Here is a 20,340-nt window from a genome sequence, read left to right on the forward strand (position 1 = left end):
TGGTGTTGTCTATGTACCCACACATGTATCTAGAGATATAGACACGACCGGTAGAGAGGTCAAGACATTTTATGCCTTTATGCTGAGCACTATACCCAAGAAACGCGCACTGTTTGGAGCAGAACATAAGCTTGCGGTTGTTGTAGGGGCGGAGAATTGGCCAACAAGCGCAGCCAAAAACACGAAGAGATTTATAATCCAGTTTTGTGTGGAGAAGCCGTTCTACTGGAGTTTCATTGTTGATGACTCGGCTAGGAAGCATGTTTATGATGTGTATAGCAGTGAGGAAGGCTTCGTCCCAAAATTTTAAGGGCATAGAAGCTCCGGCCAAGAGAGCAAGACCAACCTCAATGATGTGCCTATGCTTACGTTCTGCAGATCCATTTTGTTGGTGAGCGTGAGGGCATGACACATGATGGGAAATTCCTAGCGTTTGGAAGGAGTTTAACTTTTCGTATTCCCCTCCCCAGTCGGATTGGATGGCAAGAATTTTTCTATCAAACTAACGTTCGACAAGAGCTTGGAAATTTTTAAACACTTGGAACACCTCTGACCTTTTTTAGGAAGGCAGAGCCAAGAAAACTTGCTATAATCATCAATGAAGCTTACGTAGTATGCGTGTCTACCAACAGAGCTTGGGGCAGGACCCCATACATCAAAAAAACTTAATTGCAGCGGTTGAGTAGAAACACTAGTGGAAATAGGGTAAGGAAGTTGATGACTTTTTGCTTTCTGACAGGAATCACAAATGGTTTCAACATTGCGCTCACCAACAAACGGGAGCTTATTCTTTTTGAGTAAACGATCAACTAAGGAAAATGAAGCATGCCCTAAACGGCCGTGCCATCTTGTGGCTGAAAGCTTGATGGCACCACAAGCTTGTTCATTGTATCTCCTAAGCTCCGGAATCAACGGGTAGAGGCCTCGAACACAACTACCTCGATAGAGGGTTTTCCTCGTGACCTGGTCCTTGATCAAAAAGAAGAAGGGATGAAACTCAATATAAACATGATTATCAAGGGTAATTCGATGGACATATAGGAGATTTTTGTCGGTGCTAGGGACATGCAAAATTTTCCTAAGATGAAATTGTCAACGTGGGGTACGAAAAACTGAATGACCAATGTGACGTATCCTCATACCTGCACCACTTGCGGTGTGAATCTGGTCCTTGCCGTGATATTTCTCCTTGAGTGTCATCTTCTCGAGTTCACTAGTGAGATGGTTCATCGCACCGCTGTCAAGATACCAATTGGTATCGACGTCGTATGAGCCATCAGCAGCAGCATCAATCTTTTCTTCATCTTCAGAGGAGGCCTCATCCTCATCGAATCGGTACCAGCAATCCCTCATCGTGTGGCCCGGCTTGCCGCAGACCTGGAAGACCCACCGCGGCGGCCCCTGGTGTTGGTGGAGTTGGGCCGTCCGTTGCGAGAGTTGGACCCGCCGTTGCTCTCGCCACTCCCCTACTTGCCATTGGAGCGAGGAGGGCCACGATGACGTGAGTAGCCGCCGCGCCCATGCGTTGCGGCGTTAGCCGACGACTTGAAGCCGCCCGGTCCCTGGTACTGCGCCACCCTATGGTCAAAGTTACTAAGCATTGAAAAGATCTCATCAAGGGATACCGGGGTGATTCGAGCGTCGAGGGCGGAGACGAGTGGCTGATAGTCCATGCCGAGGTCGTGCAAGATGTAGGAGATGAGTTCATCGTAATGGAGAGGCTTCCCGGCGGCGGCCAGCTCATCAGCGAAGCCGCGCATCTCGGCGAAGTAGGTGGCGACGGTCTTGTTGCCCTTCTGGGCATTCGCTAGGGAGGTTCTGATGTTGTTGACGCGACTAAGTGACTGCGAGGAGAACATCCCCGACAGTGTCGTCCAGAGCTCGCGCGGTCACCTGCACGAGCACCTCCTTGGTGAGGTTGTTCAGCAGGTACCCGAGCACCTGCTGGTCCTCTCACACCCAGATGGGGTAGAGAGGGTTCGGCTCAGTTGATTCCTTCCCATCTTTGTCCTTGGTGGAGAGGATCCTGGCCGGCTCTGGTGTAGTGCCATCGACGTAGCCGAAGACACCCGCGCCTAGAGTTTAGGGTTTAGACGTTGTGGAAGAGAAGGGCTCTGATTACCATGTGCGATGGCGGAAAGCGGCGTACCTCTATTCGAGGGGACGCCGTACATGTTTATAGGCAGGGGCGCACCTCCCTCCTGATAGCGCATACAGTTGATATATGTTTACGTCTTGAAGAGGAAGCTAGATAGAGATAAGATTACAGTGAGAAGATAAACTCTAGCTAACAACTTGAACCAACTACCTAAGATATCATGCGGTGCAGTCCATAGGTGCGGCAGCCCATGTCACGTACTCCCTCCGTTTCGATTTACTCGTCGTGGTTTTAGTTCAAATTTGAACTAAAACAACGAGTAAATCCGAACAGAGGGAGTACGTATCAACAATATGTTGTTTGACACGTAAAAGCGTCATCACTTAATCTGGCGAGGCTAGGCTCGAAGTGCTAGCATGTCTACTACCAATCAATTAGCCACAATAGATCTACACATTAATGGCTCAAATCAGCAGATTTTTAAGGCGTTGGGTGAGTATGTAAACACGGGCAAAAATACGCCTAGTGCGGTAAACTTTAGTTCAGGACCATCTGTTACACCGATGAATCCTTACCTTAAACCAAAGTTTGCACATCGTGGTCAGCCCAAATTTGTCTGGATGGTAGCCCAAATTACTTCTCACAAGGTAAAAGTTTGTATTTCGTACTTCTTTTGAACCCATATGGGGTTGATATTATTTTAACAATCCTTGGTCGATGAAGCCGGTAATCACTGTTATTATGACTTCATATGGACCTTTCAAAAATGTTTGTATGAGCAACTGTAAAAGCTAATCAAGATCATAGGCCTAAATGGTGGAGCTTAATCAATAAGCATATGCATTTATAATCTACGAACTTCCTAAGATCTTGCTGGCCTCATCTTGCAAAAGCTTCCAAGCAGCATCCACATGTTTCTCCTCGGTCAGTGGTGCTCCAACGGCAAATCTCAAGACAAATTTTCCGGAAAGAACCTGTTGAAGAAAGAAGTACCACACAGGAAATGAGTGGATATTTATGCTTCATGAATACATATGGAGATCATTGAAGGATCTGCTAATAACCAACCGTATGTGATATAAAGATCTTTCCACTCGAGTTACAGGCATCCATTAGGCTGTAGTTAAGGTTACGGCCATTGTCATCCTCCGAAGTTGGGGGCAGAAGGCGGAAACACACAAGGGAAAAGTTCCTTGGAGTTACTACCTAAATTAGTGAAGTAAATAAGAACTCTATAAAATAGAGATTTCCAATGGAAGAAGAAAACATGATGTTCTTTTGAACAACAGAAACAGAGAGTTCCATAGTATCATTAAATAGATGTACTAACTGGTTTATTTTCTCTGTTACCTCAAATCTTGAATCAGATAATACAAGTTGTTCAAACTGTTTAGCCAACTGTATGTGCTTTCTGATATAGCTCTGCAGGTTTTCCACGCCATAAAGCCTCAATACCATCCATAGCTTGAGTGATCTAAAATAAAAGCTCCACTTGGTAAAGAAATCAATTCAATTGTCATACAAGGAACTGCCGCATATAGTCTGAACAACAATGTGACGAGTCATACTGTCATAGTGACTGCACTTGGTAAGCTAGAAGTTAACACATTGATATATGGTGTTGAGCAACATTAAATTGTAAGATTCTTTTTTTGTAATAGACATATGTGTATGAACTATATATTGATCCTCCAATTGCAAGCAAAGTAAATATAGTATAAAGGCTACAATTTCTCTAATAGGAACAATGATATTGAATAATGGGCAGGCCCACCTAACACAAACTGCTCAGATCTATTTTGATGGCACACTGTGAAGCCATCCAATACCACATGGGATACAAGCAAACTTTGGTTCCTTGGTGATTTTTTAAAATCATTTGACCACACGTTATTACCACTTGTGATTTATATAGCAATACCGAAGCTTATTGCTAACACTTAATGTTAGGTAAATATTAGTTCTACAAAGAAGAAACTAGATATAATTTATTGAAGTATTAATCTAGTGTTGCATTCCTTGTCAAAATATTATGTACTAAACTGTATGCAAGAGATAAATAGTACACTTCACAAACGGTAATGAAATTGCCAAGAGGATTTCACCTAAAACGACGGCCAAGTGGAATTTGCCAATCCTTGAAATCAACAACGGAATTTTCTTGGGAAGCCTGAAAATGTAAAACAGTTATAGCATCACCAAATGTTTACAAAAAACTCACAAACACTTTACAGTTTTTTTTTATTAATTAGATTGCAGGCATCCATTGTTCTTTCAATATAAATGTTTTTTGTTTTCTCAAAATTTTATACTTCAGTTTGTCCAATCAGATTAAAATTGAGGGAATATTTTACACTAGAATTTGGAAAATGGGGAATTAGATAAGATATCATTCATTCGCAATCCAGAAAACTCGATCTTTTCAAAAGGTAGATTAATCCACTACCATGAACAATAATAAAATTATCACAAGAGAGAAATAGAGAAGGGAAGGATATATCGAAACCTTATTCTTAAGATACTCTGGATTTGTAGATAATGCTTCTATGAGATAGCTCTTGTCCTGTTTATTATGCATCATGTAAGTTTGTGCATTTGGTAGTATTGACATAATATTAATGTAATATACGTAGAAAAAACAAGTAAAGAAATATTCCAGATGTGTAAAACATGGTACTCCAATTGGAACATCATCACATGGCTTACCTTAACCCATAACAAGGAACAGTCGAAGTTTGTGAGAAACCATTTGTGTGCATTCATATTGAATGAATCAGCTTCTTCTACCCCATCAAGGTGATGTCAGTACTCTGGGCATATACAAGCACTTCCAGCATATGCAGCATCAATGTGGGACCACATGTCATGGGCCTAACAAAAATAATAAACATAAGCAATCGATCAATTTTTTATCATTATATTTAAATATATATCTCTATAATTTGTCACAAGTAATATACAAAATAATATAGTTAATAACAATGGGAATGTGGAACCAACATTCCATAAGCATTCTCCATAAAAGATCCCATAGATTGATCGAAACTTATTTCTTGCTCTACCACAAATTTGCATTACTTAGGACTAAAATACGAAAAATAAACTAAATTTAGTTCTATAAAAAGGATTCCTCTTCAAAATTCTGGTCCCATCTAAGAATTTCTGGGGACCGTTGTTAACGGATTAGTTATCCATCAAAATGCAGACTTGTTCCTCAAAAGTGGACATAATAATTAGGTCTTCAACTAGCAGCAACAAATACATAGATGCATTTCATTATACTAATATTGATAATTTCCTAATTATCACATGCAACGGGCTCAAACACCTGTGCTATCTTTCCTAATTTATGCAAGGGGTCCACGGCCGATGAAGATGTTGTGCCTACCTGAAACAAATAAATTCTTTAGAAGATAAACATGGAGAAAAAATATAGATTGTACTAATGAGTAGATAAAAAGCTAAGCATAACTATTAAAATAAGAGAATGCCATTTAAGTAATTACTTTCTGTAACATTTATCATGCTACTGTTTAAGTATATTTGGATTTCCCAAACTTCTCCATCAGTATGGGCTTTTGGTTCTACTGGTTGGTGCATTAAAATTAATTGGTTTGACCGCGTCCACCCGAAAAGAACCACAACAAAAGATGAGCAGCTGATCAGGGTCATCGAACAGGTAGTGGCCTAATATGGCGGTAGATTAGGGAAGCTCTATGGAGGATTCGGCAATGGCCAAGACCCTCATGCTCGCAAGTCAAGAGCATGATCTTGATCATCTACATCAGGATAATAATATTGCCCTCCTTCACTCAGATGTTTGCATATCCACTACAACGACATATATCGTGAAAATGGCCTAGTTGCAAATTCAGGGCTAATATGCTATAGAAGGCTGAGGCTCATGATTGGCGGACGCGGGGGCCCGAGGACTTCGCCAACTTCTCCCCTAGACTAGGTTTTGGGTCGAGTTGTATGGTGCAGTGTTGGTCCTCTTTAGGACTTATACAAAAACTTCTTTTCTATCAATGGATCGAAACACAAGGCTTTTGCGTTTTCGCGGAAAAAAAGTAGGCTTAGTTTGGGAGCTCAGCTTTATTGAAACTATGGTATTCAAAAACTGAAGCATTGGAGTGCCTGGCAAATGAATACTGCAGTGTCATACAATACTTCAGTTTATAGAAAAAAGTGGTCGGGAGTGAAGTTTTTAAATATGGCAAAAAAAACTGCAGTTTTGCACAATACTTCAGTTTATAAACCACAGTATTTATTGGATCCAAATGCTTTAAAGTATTTGATACTTCAATATTTTTAGAAACTGAAGTATTATCAGAATACTTCAAAAAAACTGAGCTCCCAAACGGACCCGTAATCAACAGTAATAGGGAAGGGGATGTTCTATATCCAATGCAGAATGCAAGGATCAAATTCAATCTTATTTACAAGACACAGAGCAGACAACTATGTAATGACTGTACCATGACACTAGTACTAAGCATTTTTTATCTTTTAAATGGGATTGAATTAATCATGAAATTTGCATGGATGTAGAACATGCATTGTAGTAGAGCTAAAAATTATTGAGATTACTTCAAACTTATACGCCATATTCTCACGGAATTTACAACTTTTGAGGGTCATTTTCACGTAATTTCTCCATGATCATAAATTGCCCCATACAAATCCCCCGCACACACAGACTGCACCATGCGCTTGTACACAAGAATCAAGAACAGAATAATTCAAGACAACACACGACTGTGAAATTTTTTAATACATAAATGTAGCTCCCGTAATTTTGCACAAAGATAGTTGGAAGACAGACCAGTATCAAAATTGTGAACTTGCAGAAGATTTTTTCTGAACTTTCAGTATATTGACTCAAAGTTATTTAATTAAAGTATAGTAAATCATGTCAAGACTTAAATGTTGAAATTCCCCCAAGTTTTCATTAACCTAAGAAGCTTGCATACAAAGAAATCACAGCTTATTGCTTACAGTTGCACAGATGAAGAGTGGTATCAACCCAGATGACAAGTCAACGGAAATGGCTTCACTAACTGCTTCAGGTGCAACAGCGTAACTATTACTGTAGTCAGCCTTCACAACTCTGAAGTTCTCTGGGAAAATCCCTGCAATCTATAAAAAGAAGAATTATATCTTAGGAAAAACAGATAAAAAAGGTACAAGAACATAATTCACTATCTAACTGCTTCATTGTCATTCTTTGAATAACATCAAATCCAAAGAACTGACAAAGACAGGTAATTTATTCATATTTCATAACAAAAGATAACTAGAAATCATTCTAGTGAGACTTGAGTTGTATTACATATGCATACCTGGCATGCCTTTTGCAGAGCAGAATGTGTCTGATCAGATGCATAAACTACCAATTTTTCAAGGGACTTTTTCCCATGCATTTCTAAGGTTCTATCTCGTGCAGCCAATAGTACAACAAGGACAGCTTCACTGGCACTACCCTGGATTACTCCTCCACCAACCGCTGTAAAGAGGTACGCAGTAGAGAAACTCAGAAGCGTGACTTTAGCTAAGGACAATATGCACATTCTATATCAAAAGATAGCACCTCTATGTACCATTCTACTATAGAAGAATCTATAAATTAGATGTCTCAGATCAAGGATAGTCCAAATACAGTCTGTATCACATGATCATAGAACCCTATGAAATTATTCTGATTCCGATCGACATATAGGACAATAACAGCTTGGTAGCATATAACACAAGTTCCATGGTTCGGACCATACGATCTCTGGAGCCATAATTTTTTTTAGGTCAGATCCTATTCATGATTATAAGATCCACGAACATGAAAATAATCCTACATAGGACCACCATTTTGGCAATATTGATAATCTCGCACGACCTGGCTACATAGTTATGCGATTGCTAATTAATTGTACATTTTTTTGCGGGTAAATTAATGGTACATCTTGATAAGTATTACAACCGCTCAATAATGTAGATTATCCTAGGGTGCATACCATCAGCTATTCAAAAGTATGGCTGTGTGAAAGCATATAACCGATTGTGGAAATAATGTCGCTGGATTTTTGTTTCATGTTTTTATAGCACAATATGATTGAAAATTATAGTTAGTATCTTGCGTTGGAGCCTGCAAGAAAGTAAGAAATGACCACATTTTTTTATGGAGCAGCTGTAAAAAGTAGTTCTGTTTCTACGTAGTAATGTTAAACTAGACAAAACGATCAATATGTCAAGAAGGAAACAAGAAACATTACCTTAATAAATAAAGAACGGAAATACACGATAAAAAAGTAATTGAATAGCCAAGGGATGTTCCACATAGTGTTTGTTAATCGTAACCTTATCATTTATATCATATCTACAGATGCAAATTAATTAAAAGGCGCTACATATATATAAAGAACAGAATTGCAAAAATATATGTTGTGATCAACAAATAGTTTGTGCATCAAACTAAAAAATATGATTGCAGCCTTACCAGATGATAGAAACTTGCTTGGAAGCTTAAGCATTTTTGCAAACCAGTCTAAGACTATAACCTCTAACTCGGTTGCAGCAGGAGAGGTTATCCAACTGAAGCCAACGATGTTAAAGGCAGCAATAAGCATCTCCCCCAGGAATCCAGCAGTGCTACTATTTGAGGGATAGTAAGCAAAATAATTTGGACTTTGCCAGTGAGTTACTCCCGGTACTATCTTCTCTCGTATATCTGGGCATTAGAAAAGTTATATGAATAAAATTTAGGATTGGTTAAGCATAGTTTGTGGATTGCAATTGATAAAACGTAAATTCCAATGTCACTTGAAAGTGCACTAGAAGGAAGATCACCATCAAAAAGGGCATCCAAAGTGTCAGGTCGGTTTGGAGCTGAATCTGGAAGAAGTTCATTTAGATATCCTGGCTGCAATGAAAACACCCGATCAATGAATGTCGATGCACAAATCTTATTAGAGTGCCAAATATAGTACTTAACACAATCCATCTTCTGTAGACAAACTAGTATGTTTGACAGTTTTCTTAGTTCTTTAATGGTAACATCACCATTTCACAACATGACGGATGCACAGTTTTGTATCCCTTAAAATAAAGAGAGAAGGAAAATGATGTTCCAAGTCCTTGTACATAGTGGCTAGATGCACAGATGCTTCTGAAAAGTGATATATCAGGCGTATCGGATAAGGGTCCTCCCCGCCACTGCAGTTTAACCATATTTTCTCAAGATATCCAGGAAGGGAATCATACCGTGACCAAATGTTACCGATCCTATGTTGAACTGCTTCATATCGAAGTTACGACGACCGAAGAATTTATTTATTTTTGGATTAGATTATATATGTATATAGGCGATCGAAGTACCAGAGAGTTATTTATAGAATGGATTAAACTAGTGGCTGGGTAAATCGGCGAACAAGTCATATTAAGTACTAGGAGATAATGTTGCAGAAGCAGCATCTGAGCAAACTCCCAGGTTAAGAAAAAACAAGTTTGAAAAAAATAGCAAGTTCGTATTGCAGGATTTGGAGAAGAGTCAAGAGTGATCGTGCCTGGACTTGACTGAGGACGGAAAATGTCTCGATGGATTTGTAGTAGTCGGCGATGAAATCCACCATCCGGTGCCCGCACTCCCGAAGCTGCTCCGCATCCATCGGCCGCATCGACCAGCCGCTGTCGTCTCCAATGCCGGTACCACTCCCGTCCCTTGGCAACAACAAACCAAGAAAAAGTTTAGCGCGGGGCATTAGAAAATATCGATCTGCGAGCATGAGGATCGATGAGATGTTCACATGGGTTTGCAATCCTGGCAGGAGGGAGATTGCAAGCGAGAGATATGAGGGAGGAGGCGATCAGCACATTCGGTTATATATCACATGTACCGTGAGCCTTGGCTACCAAGGAAGAGATGTTACTACCTCGTATCATCAACCTATAAACAACCCAATAAATAGAAAAGATACGGTTCATAAACAACCGAATAAATAGGAAAGATACGGTTCATAAACAACTGAATAAATAGGAAAGATATGATTGGTAAGATCCTAATCTGTATCTTTACTATTAACTAGTAAAATGTCCGTGCGTTGCTACGGGCTTTTTATTGTATATAAAACTCGCTGAATATTTGGTCCTTTCTAACAACACTGCCTTAACACCCTTGTCGATGGATTATTTTTGAAAGTCGATATATTCCATCTCCATATCTCTCGATATATAAATATATATAGAAACACACCTATTTTTGCACAACAAATATATAAAGAATAATTATCTTCTGATTGTGATTGTGTAAAACTCTATGATTTTTCAGTCTGATCCATTTATGTGAGATCTGTGGGATTAGGCAGGTTTTGATGGAGCCCATCCTGAAAATCACGGGGTGGTGTGATTACGTGACGGAGCATGCATAAAAAAGGAAAGGGAGTCAATCATATGCATCTCCCACCATCCTCGCGATAAAAGCGGCCAGCTGCCCTGGACGGAGCGCTCCGCGCATGGGAATCACTCGCTGCCGCGAGCAATCATGAAAGAGTAAAGTCGCATAAAGCTTTATCAAATTGACATTCTCAAAGCATCATCCGAAGCAATCAGCCTCTGATCTACAAAAGTGAACATATAAACAATATTAAAACAAACTCATATACAATATATACTCTTTGGTTAGATGTTAAATGCAATGCTAAATGCGAGTAGGTTACCATTTTTAGTCAGAGTGAGTGACATCATACCTTTTTTTTAATTGTTTGGATTGCTTACCACATGATGACATCATACTTATTAATAGAGTGAGTTGAATTCCAGTTATAACAAACTGTAAGCTCACCTGTAAATCACTTGTCAGTATTTTCTCTAGAAATGCTTTGTTAGGGTATTATATATTTTTCAATATATAAAGGTATTGGCATTTTTCTCACAGCAAACAACCGCTTTCCCTACAATAAGCAAACAGACGCACCTTTTCTTCTCATTTATGAAAAGCAATTCACTCTCATTATGGCACAACGCTCACCCACATATCATTTCCCCGCTCTGCTCTCCTCGCTGACGCCGTTTTTATCTCTCCCCGTTACAGCATTCAGCCGGACCTTCCTCTCAACGTCGTCTCCGCTTCCCTCCATGGCGTCATCCTCTCCCTCATCTCCCCTCTATCGGTGTCCCAGGCCGATTCCCAGAGCCAAGGGATGCAACCATCATAGCCAACCATGATATACGAAATGGTATGTATCATAAGACAACGGGCACATACTCTAGTGGTTCAACATCATTCTTGTCCAACATATACCTTACAATAAATATCCACGCAATGCCATAGAATAGCACTAAATAATCAACAATTGTTCTAATTCAGAAAAAAATATGTCAAAGATAATGACTTATACTTCCCATTAATATAACGACAAACTGATTCTCCGGCTCTTTCTCTCTATCAATAATTGCCATGTCTCCTTAAACCACACTCTATTTATTTTTAGAAGACAAAAAAACTCCTACCCCTTCTTCCCATTCTTTTTTCTTTTGCAGGTTCATTCTTTCATTCTCGGCACCATGTCTGAGCTCCTTTTCAATATCTATACTCCCTTCCTGATTGTTTGTCCTAACAGAAACCGAGCGAAACCCCACAAGATAAGACATATTTCAGGACCGAAGAAGCACACTTGAGAAATCGTTTCTACTTTGCAAAATTCCTACCTCCTAGCTACATAGCACAATACCTGTGCGTTGCAAAGGTGGCACATATTTTCTCCGAATTCTCAGGTTTGGCTGATGAATAAGTCCTTAACTCCTTTCATATCCTCAACAAGCCATTCTTTCTCCCAGTTCGTCAGTTCAACCTACTATGCCATTTTAGTGATATAATTTTGAGGTACCTTTGAAGACACAGTATACAAGAACCAACGTTCTTAGACCAGAATCAAAATACCCATTTATGTGCCTTTTAGCCTCTTCCTCAAATTACAATCCAGATGGTACACATGGAGAAAACAGACATTTAGTCTCTTCTCAAATTCTCTTCCAGCTGGTGCACATGGAGAAGCTAGATAAGGACTAAGGAGGCATAGACAATACACAAGTTTGGTATTTATTTGTGAAAAGATACAGCATTTAGAGTGAGTGGAGTACTTCACTGTCCCAAACATCCGTTTTCATACACAATCTATTCTCACCGTCACTGCCAGCAACTCGGGAGTCAAAGATGTTGTAAGGAAGCTCCATTTAGTATCTCTACTATTAAAAGCTAAGTGTTGCACCAAGCCTGTAATTTACATAATATTCCAAAACAAAGCTTAGTGAATTCAGTTTCAAAAAAGCATAGTAAAACTCATAACCCGAGGCCCTGACTACACGAGTCATGGACCATCGATAAAGTAACAACAATAGAATAAATACCGACATCTATTCATACTCTGAAACAACCACTGGCGTACTTAGGGGGTGTGCCGTGGCACACCCAGAATTTTAGGGGGGAAAATCACCATGTAAAAATTAGCTGATTGTTAAGGCCCATCCAAGTCAGCTGAAATAGACCTCAATTTCTTAAAATGTGCACACCCTTCATTTTATTTCTGGGTCCGCCACTGGAAACAACCTACTACATTTTACTGAAAAAGGCTTTCGCCCCGCTTTATATATAAAGCACCAAACCACAAGTACTACCATACAAACTCACGCCACCACCGCACACGACACACACACCCAAGGCAAGATACAAAGGTGCCGAGCACCGTCACACCACCCCAACGACTACCAAGCCACTACATATGCGCGAGGACGAAGTGCTTGGAGCCACCAGAGACCACCAATCCTTCGAGGAGAGGTGAGACGGAAACGACGGAGCAAGGACTCCAAGATGGTGCCTCCAAGAAGGGAAAGACCACTGGTAGCCGCCACCATCCGATCCCACAGATCGGGTTTTCACCTGGAGCAACTCGAAGGAGAAAGGCCACTACGACGGAGCCTACATGAAGGATGCGGTGTCCACGGCCGCCGCAGCCGTCGGCCATGTACCCTAGCACGCCCAACCCTCGATCCGAAGCAACCTAGCTCCACCAACCACCAGCGACCACCCACCCGCGTGGCCATGGCCGCTCGCCCGCACCCAAGGCGCACGTTCCACCCACAAACGTCGTGCCTCCCGCCGCCAGGGACGCCGCCCTGCATCCAGACACCCCCAAGACCAACCAAAGTGATCGGCTTTGGGCCAAAGGACGCACCGACTGAAGAAACGCAGCATACATTCCACCTCGAACAACGCAAGAGCTGTGTCAGCCCACACACGGCCGCGGAACAGGGGAGGAGGGGGAGCGGACGCATCCAGGCCGGCACACCCCTGTGCCAGCGACGGGTGGCCCGAGCTCGTCGGCGCCTCCCATCCCTCGAGCCTGCCTCCCCACCGGACACCTCCTGTGTCGCCCCACCTTGGCGGCGACCGCAGCTCCACGCAAGGCCACCAACACACACACACCCGCTGGCAAGGAGAGATCCCAAGGGCCGCCGCCAATCGCGAAGGAAGCTCACCGAGGAGCCCATCTGCGCTGCCTGCCGTCATCCAGCGGCCGAAGCCTCGGATCCCGTCCGGCCCGCCCACCGGCCAACCACTGCTACGTCGCACCACCACCCGCCATGGCCATGGCATGGACAGAGACAGGCAGCCCGCGCCACTCTCGGCCCGTGCCGCTAGGCCCCAAATCCGGCCTTGACCCCACCGTCCCTGGCAACCAAGGCGCACCCGCCACCACCGCGTCGGTCACGCCGCCGCTATCTAGCTCCAGCTCACCACCGTGCTGCCGTGCCCGCCGCCAACGTCGCGTCCTAGGCGCCCGCCTTGACCCACGCCGAAGGCCCCCACAAAGAAGACAAGGCAGCCCCTCCGACGCCGACGCCTACCAGGCTTCGCCCGGCGTGCCCCCTGACAGCAGCAAGGAAGAGGAGGGAGGAGGGGAGGCCCGCTGGCGGCGCTAGGGTTTCTCCCTTGACGCGCGCGTGGGGCGCATCACAGGAGCGAAGGGGTCTCCATGGGCTTTATCCAGGAACCCTCTCTCCGTGAGATTCCCTACTACATATTTCAGAAAGGGATAAATGAAGATGGTCGATCTATCCATCTTGCAACAAACAAATAACTTGGGAGGACCAAAGTTCGATGCTATCTATTCATACCTTATACCATGTATGGAGCTTGATTTGGGGAAACTTAATTCTATGTAAATTTCTTCCCTTGGAGTCTACAATAACCATAACAAACTTGTGAACAAGTGGCCTAGAATAGCAAGAACAGATGACAGGATTATGCAGTAGAATCACGTGATAATTTTAGCAAATTGATCAACTCCACTTTCACCAAGAAATACGGTTTTTAATATGTGAGTTTCATGATTTATCCCCATTGCTTTAGCAACAGAAGAGGAACAACTGAACAATAGATTTGGAACAAGTGGGTTCATGCTGACCTGATGGAGATGCTACTAAGTATGGGGAGTATGTAGTTGTTTGTTCAATGTCCATGTATCAACGTTTGTCATAGGAATTGGGTTGTAGGCAGGTTTCTAGGAGTGACCAAGAATTTCTTCATACAATACAACTTATGCTACTCAAAAAGCTCTTTAAATTTCTTTTCCTTATTTTCCATGTACATATAGTTACCTTGCAAATCACCTACCTACTTAGCTTCTTCTACAATTTCCTCTACTCCCAACCTATATATGTAGCAAAACAGTAAGGAAGTAGGGACTGATATATACCATGGTTTTCAGTTCAGAAGACAAAGGAAAAAAAGTGCATAAGCAATGCGAGATCCGGATGTGGATGCGTGATCATTCTCCAAATTCTAGAACAACATTAATATCACAGAAGTAAACAAGGGGATCGAACGAATAAAGGGAAATCTATATTTAACTGTACAGGCGTAAAATCAAAAGAAATGTGTGAATTCCCATACTCTGCAGTCTGCGCACAGAAGCAGGAGAGCCCCTCCCAATCCACACGGTCGACCTGGTCATAACCTCCACTGCACGGGCGCACACGAACACATGAAGCGTATGCATCCATTACAAAGAACAAGAACTGCCAAGAGGAGACAATTGAATTGGAAAACAGCCAACCTGAGAACAAGCCACACAGTCAGATCCAGCGACTGTCGGACGGTGATGAGGAGTTGGCCCTGAGGGGGTGGCCGCCACCAGTGCCTCGTCCAGATGGGAGCTTGGGGCAGGCACCGCGCGTGCATCCCCTGTGCGGCCAGCGCTTGTAACGTAGTGCAGCCGCCTCGTTGCCTGCGCCCACCACGCGCCACCGCCTCCGCGCATATGTTCCGCTCATGGAACGTGACGAGTGCGGGGACATCCTTCACCGTTGCTTCGTCCTCCCCACTGCGGCAGAGCTGGCACGCGTGACGCGTCGCCGCCGCGCGCGCTCGCTGTGACGGATGAAGGGCCGGGCAGAGGTAGGTGCGCATCGTTGCTGTAGTCGCCTCGATTTAGAAACCCTAGCCGAGGTGGTGGGGAGAGGAGGAGTCGAGCGAGGAGGAATCAGGCGGCGCGGGGCGGCGCGACCTCTTGGAACCCTACGCGCGAGGGGAGAAAGCAGAGGAGCAGCTGGGGTCGAAATGAAATAGAAAAAAATCGATTAAACCGGTGAGAAGGCGAACATACGTGCGAGCGGGGCGGAGGCGGAGCGAACGAAACAAACGATACCAAACCTACCATCACCATACATTTTCATTTCATGATGAGGTTTATTTGTCATGATTTACATGTTAATTTCTTTAAAATCCGTTATTTGTTTCCAGAAAATTCATTATTTGTTTTCAAAAAATCTGTTATTTGTTTCGTAAAATAAATTGCATTAATTAGAGAGATCAGTTGATTTGGATAAGTTAATAAAGTTTAGTTCGTGATTTTTTGTATGTTGGGAAAGTGTTGCTTTATTAAAAAAAGAGTGGAGTGAAAAATAAACCGGTGTGAAGAGTAGTGGTGAGAGGGGGACGAAAAAAAACAGTCAAAAAAGGATGAAAGTGGTGAGACAAAAAAAACATGAACGCATGTAGAGATTTGCATAACCCGTGTGGGAGAACGTATCGTGTGCAATGAGAGAACTCGTGCACCAGATGCACCAGCTACACATGAGCCCTCAGATTGTAATGAAGGGACACGATCTAGTATCTAAGGTTGGCTGCATGTACGTTTTGCAAAGGAGACCTTGAAGCGTAGCTAAATCAGCGAAACGACATCCGAAAACCAGTTCGTGTCTTCCTACCACTGAACCAGGCCCCGAGACTGGTGTATAGTTAACAAATAAAAACATTTTCTTCTGCTGCTAACATGATAATCTTGCCCAGGCATCTCGAGATGTTGTTACCTGGAACCTAAAATCAGTATGCATTTCATCTTTCCCTTGCTGTTAGTTATGGACCTTTTCGCAGGACATCCACGCCTCACTCAGAAAAAAAAAATGAGATTGTTGCAGGATGCTACTCCAACGGAAATGTAAAATCCGGAAATACTGTACAACCTTATTTGGAAAAATGCAATGCAGTGCAAACTGAATTTAGGCCTTCAAAGTGCAACAAAAATTCTCACAAACTGAATTGCAATGTTGAATGATTTTGGCAAAGATGCATGTGATCTATTCTTCAATCAGTTGTAATGCTTGAAGGTTTATAACTGAATTATGTGATCGCGCTGGACACAATATCTTTTAGTTATTTCCATGTAAAAACGTCAAGATATTTACATGTGGGAACGTCGCAAGAATTTGATACAAAAAATAACGTAAACTTTACAAAAGTTGTCCATCTGAACTTCAGAAGCCACATACTACATGATTTATTTCTTCCTAATCTAAGCGCTACACATGAGAGATTATTGTGACCCCAGCCATGAACGTCTTCACCCGCCGACGCACAAGAAAACATGAGTTAATCCTCAATTGCATCAAACCTGCACAAAAATGAAGTTAGGAACAATAACTGGTTGTAAGTACAGGTTATAATAGTGAGAATTCTGGCAATATAAAATCTGGAACATGAAAATTAGTGAGGGTTTCGTCAGTTGGGCATCAAAAAGGGCATTCAAAATCAACAAAGTGAATAACAAGAGTTGCGTAGCAAATAATATACTGCTGACTTGTACCATAAATCCCAGGTATTAACTTGTTCATATGCAAGTACTGACAATCATATGGAAACTTTCTCTTTACTTGGAAAACATGAAAAATGTTTATAATCATACTGCTCGTTTGTCTATTTCCAATCTTGCTGCACCAGCTGAGGATAAACTTTTACCCTTACGATTTACCTATTCTGCTCATGCTTCACTTGCAATACAAGTACCGCATTATTAGAGTATACCTCTGGAAGGTATGGTCCTGAATATATGTTAACACAACGAGAATTATCGTATTGTTGGCAGGGTGTGCTGTTTCTTTTATCTAATAAAGCAATTGATCCATCTGCGACAAACACACCGGTGTCAATGTTAGTGTAGAGTTGCAGGCGTCGATGATAGGAACAATATGATTAAACTAGATTTTAGCAACTGATGGCCCTAAACTGAGTAAACACTGAACGTAGAAACTGAAAAAAAATTGAACAGGCTGGCAGTACCTGTCATCTGCCTGCTAGCACTAAGCTCGAGGAAACGACTGTTGTAGCACTGGTTTCTTCATATAAAAGTACTAAGTATCACGTGGAAACATTTATAAACATGAGCCGAGGCCTGCTGGAGCACTGATAAGTGATATCTTTATATAAAAGTACTAACCGTCTATTTTCCAGTCTTATACTCCCTCTGTTCCTAAATATAAGTCTTTATAGAGATTTTACTAGGTGGACTACATACGGAGTAAAATGAATGAATCTACACTTAAAATGCATCTATATACATCCATATGTGGTTCATAGTGGAATCTCTACAAAGACTTATATTTAGGAACGGAGGAAGTAGTTGCAACTGAGGATAATTTTTGTATCCCTTCTAACTGCAGATTACAGGGACCTTACAATTTATGAGATTTTTGCAAACGGATTATAAGAAATGCCGATATTCTGTCACTGATGGGGTTACTACATTGTATATACGAACTGAAAACACCAGTTTCAGGGAAATGATGAACTACATAATAAAATCACGAAGATGAACTTGCAATGCATTTAGTAAGTTAAGTTGGACACTGCAAACACTAGTAGAAAAAGCCTCATTCGTCCCGGTTCGTGAGGGCCTTTAGTACTAAAGGACCCCCCCCCTTTAGTCCCGGTTCTTATACGAACCGAGACTAAAGCCCCTCCACGTGGCCGTTCTCTAGAGCTCCGCCTTTAGACCCGGTTGGTAACACCAACCGGGACTAAAGGCAATTTTACAAAATTTTATTTTTTGAATTTTTTTCGATTTTCAAATTCCTGAATTATTTTACAATTTAATCTCTAATTATCACTCATCACTGCTTAATTTAACCTCTAATCTCTAATCACCTCTCATCATTCCAAATCATCTAACTTCCCGGCCGGTCACACGAAGATGAACTTGCAATGCATTTAGTAAGTTAAGTTGGACACTGCAAACACTAGTAGAAAAAGCCCCATTCGTCCCGGTTCGTGAGGGCCTCTAGTACTAAAGCCCCCCCCCTTAGTCCCGGTTCTTATACGAACCGAGACTAAAGCCCCTCCACGTGGCCGCTCTCTAGAGCTCCACCTTTAGTCCCGGTTGGTAACACCAACGGGGACTAAAGACAATTTTACTAAATTTTATTTTTTGATTTTTAAATTTTTCAAATTTCTGAATTATTTGACAATTTAATCTCTAATCACCACCCATCACTACTCAATTTAACCTCTAATCTCTAATCATCCCTCATCATTCCAAATCATCTAACTTCTTGGCTGGTCACCATCCTCTCACTACTTCGGCCTGAGCATGCTTAACTTTCGGGTTCTATTCCCCCTCGTTTCCAAGTCTGCACTTGCTGTTTTCCTGACAATAGTAAGATGTCAATCCTATTAACACTCAGGAGTTTAGCTTGAGCATGACGTCACACGCTTCACTGTTTGAGTTTGAAACTATTATTATAAAAACCAATAATTATTTAGTAACACTAATATTTCTTGAATAAGTAGTTTGACCATAGTTTGACCACAGTTTGACCAGATTTGACCAAAATTCAAAATACTAAAATAATTATTTAGTAACACTAATATTCTAGAATAATTATTTAGTACCACTAATACTTCTTGAATAAGTAGTTTGACCATAGTTTGACCAGATTTGACCAAAATTCAAAAAAACTGAAATTTGAGCATAACTTTTTTTCCTTTTAGAATTTGAGGATTCTAAAAATTTGCAAACAAGCCATAGGCAGTCAAAATTAGATGCTGATTTTCGTGTTGATTTTTTTGATTTATTATGCGTTTTTTTCGACATCGTATGCAAAAGATATGGCCATTTTACTTTTTCATAACACTTTTTTGTAAAACATGTCCAAATTGAAGTTTTTAAATTTTCCTAACTAATAGATGTAGTGACATAACTACATCTTGAAGGATTTTAATTTTTGAAGTTTTTATCATTTTCTTTTGCTTTTTACAAAACTGAAAAGGCGATCCATAGGGGAGGGGGGGGGAGAGTTTGAAAATGGGACATTTAGTCCCGGTTTGAGATACGAACCGGGACTAAAGGGCACCGCACCCTTTAGTCCCGGTTCGTGTCTCAAACCGGGACTAAAGGGCTCATTTGAACCGGAACTAATGCCTTTAGCCGTACGAACCGGGACCAATGCTCACATTAGTCCTGGTTCATGACTGAACCGGTACTAATGGGCTTATCTGGCCCGAACGTATGCCCTGTTTTCTACTAGTGAAAGTGCACTTTATACTTGAAATTTTTTACTAGTAAAGGATCAAAACAGGGAGTCAAACCTTGTGCTTGACATACAGTGTACGAACATATTTCCCCTCATCTATTTTTCCAGTCGCCTATAATTACTGGTAAAATTATCCATTAGAACTGCATGTCGCACATTGATTCGGTGCTCATACTATTCAATTTACCCAATGCCACTGCATTCAAACGAATCGGAAAACCGAAGGATTGGGAACGTGGATAATAGAAGAACCAAAATTAGTGATCATACCGTGGATCCTTTATCAGTAAAAAGAGGATGGTTGGCTCCTAATCAGCTGCAACATCGATATCCCCAGAGTTGCATCGCCGTGTTGCTAGGTGGACGCAATTGCGGCCAGCCGTCGATGG

General features: G+C 41.7%; 1 pseudogene; it reads right to left on the reverse strand.

Annotated features, from left to right (window-relative positions):
• Positions 1-2,735: 2,735 nt before the first annotated feature.
• On the reverse strand, positions 2,736-15,686 carry LOC119277963 (annotated as a pseudogene).
• Between the last annotated feature and the right edge of the window lie 4,654 nt (positions 15,687-20,340).

The sequence above is a fragment of the Triticum dicoccoides genome, chromosome 3B (assembly GCF_002162155.2).
Source record: "Triticum dicoccoides isolate Atlit2015 ecotype Zavitan chromosome 3B, WEW_v2.0, whole genome shotgun sequence".
NCBI classification, from domain to species: domain Eukaryota; kingdom Viridiplantae; phylum Streptophyta; class Magnoliopsida; order Poales; family Poaceae; genus Triticum; species Triticum dicoccoides.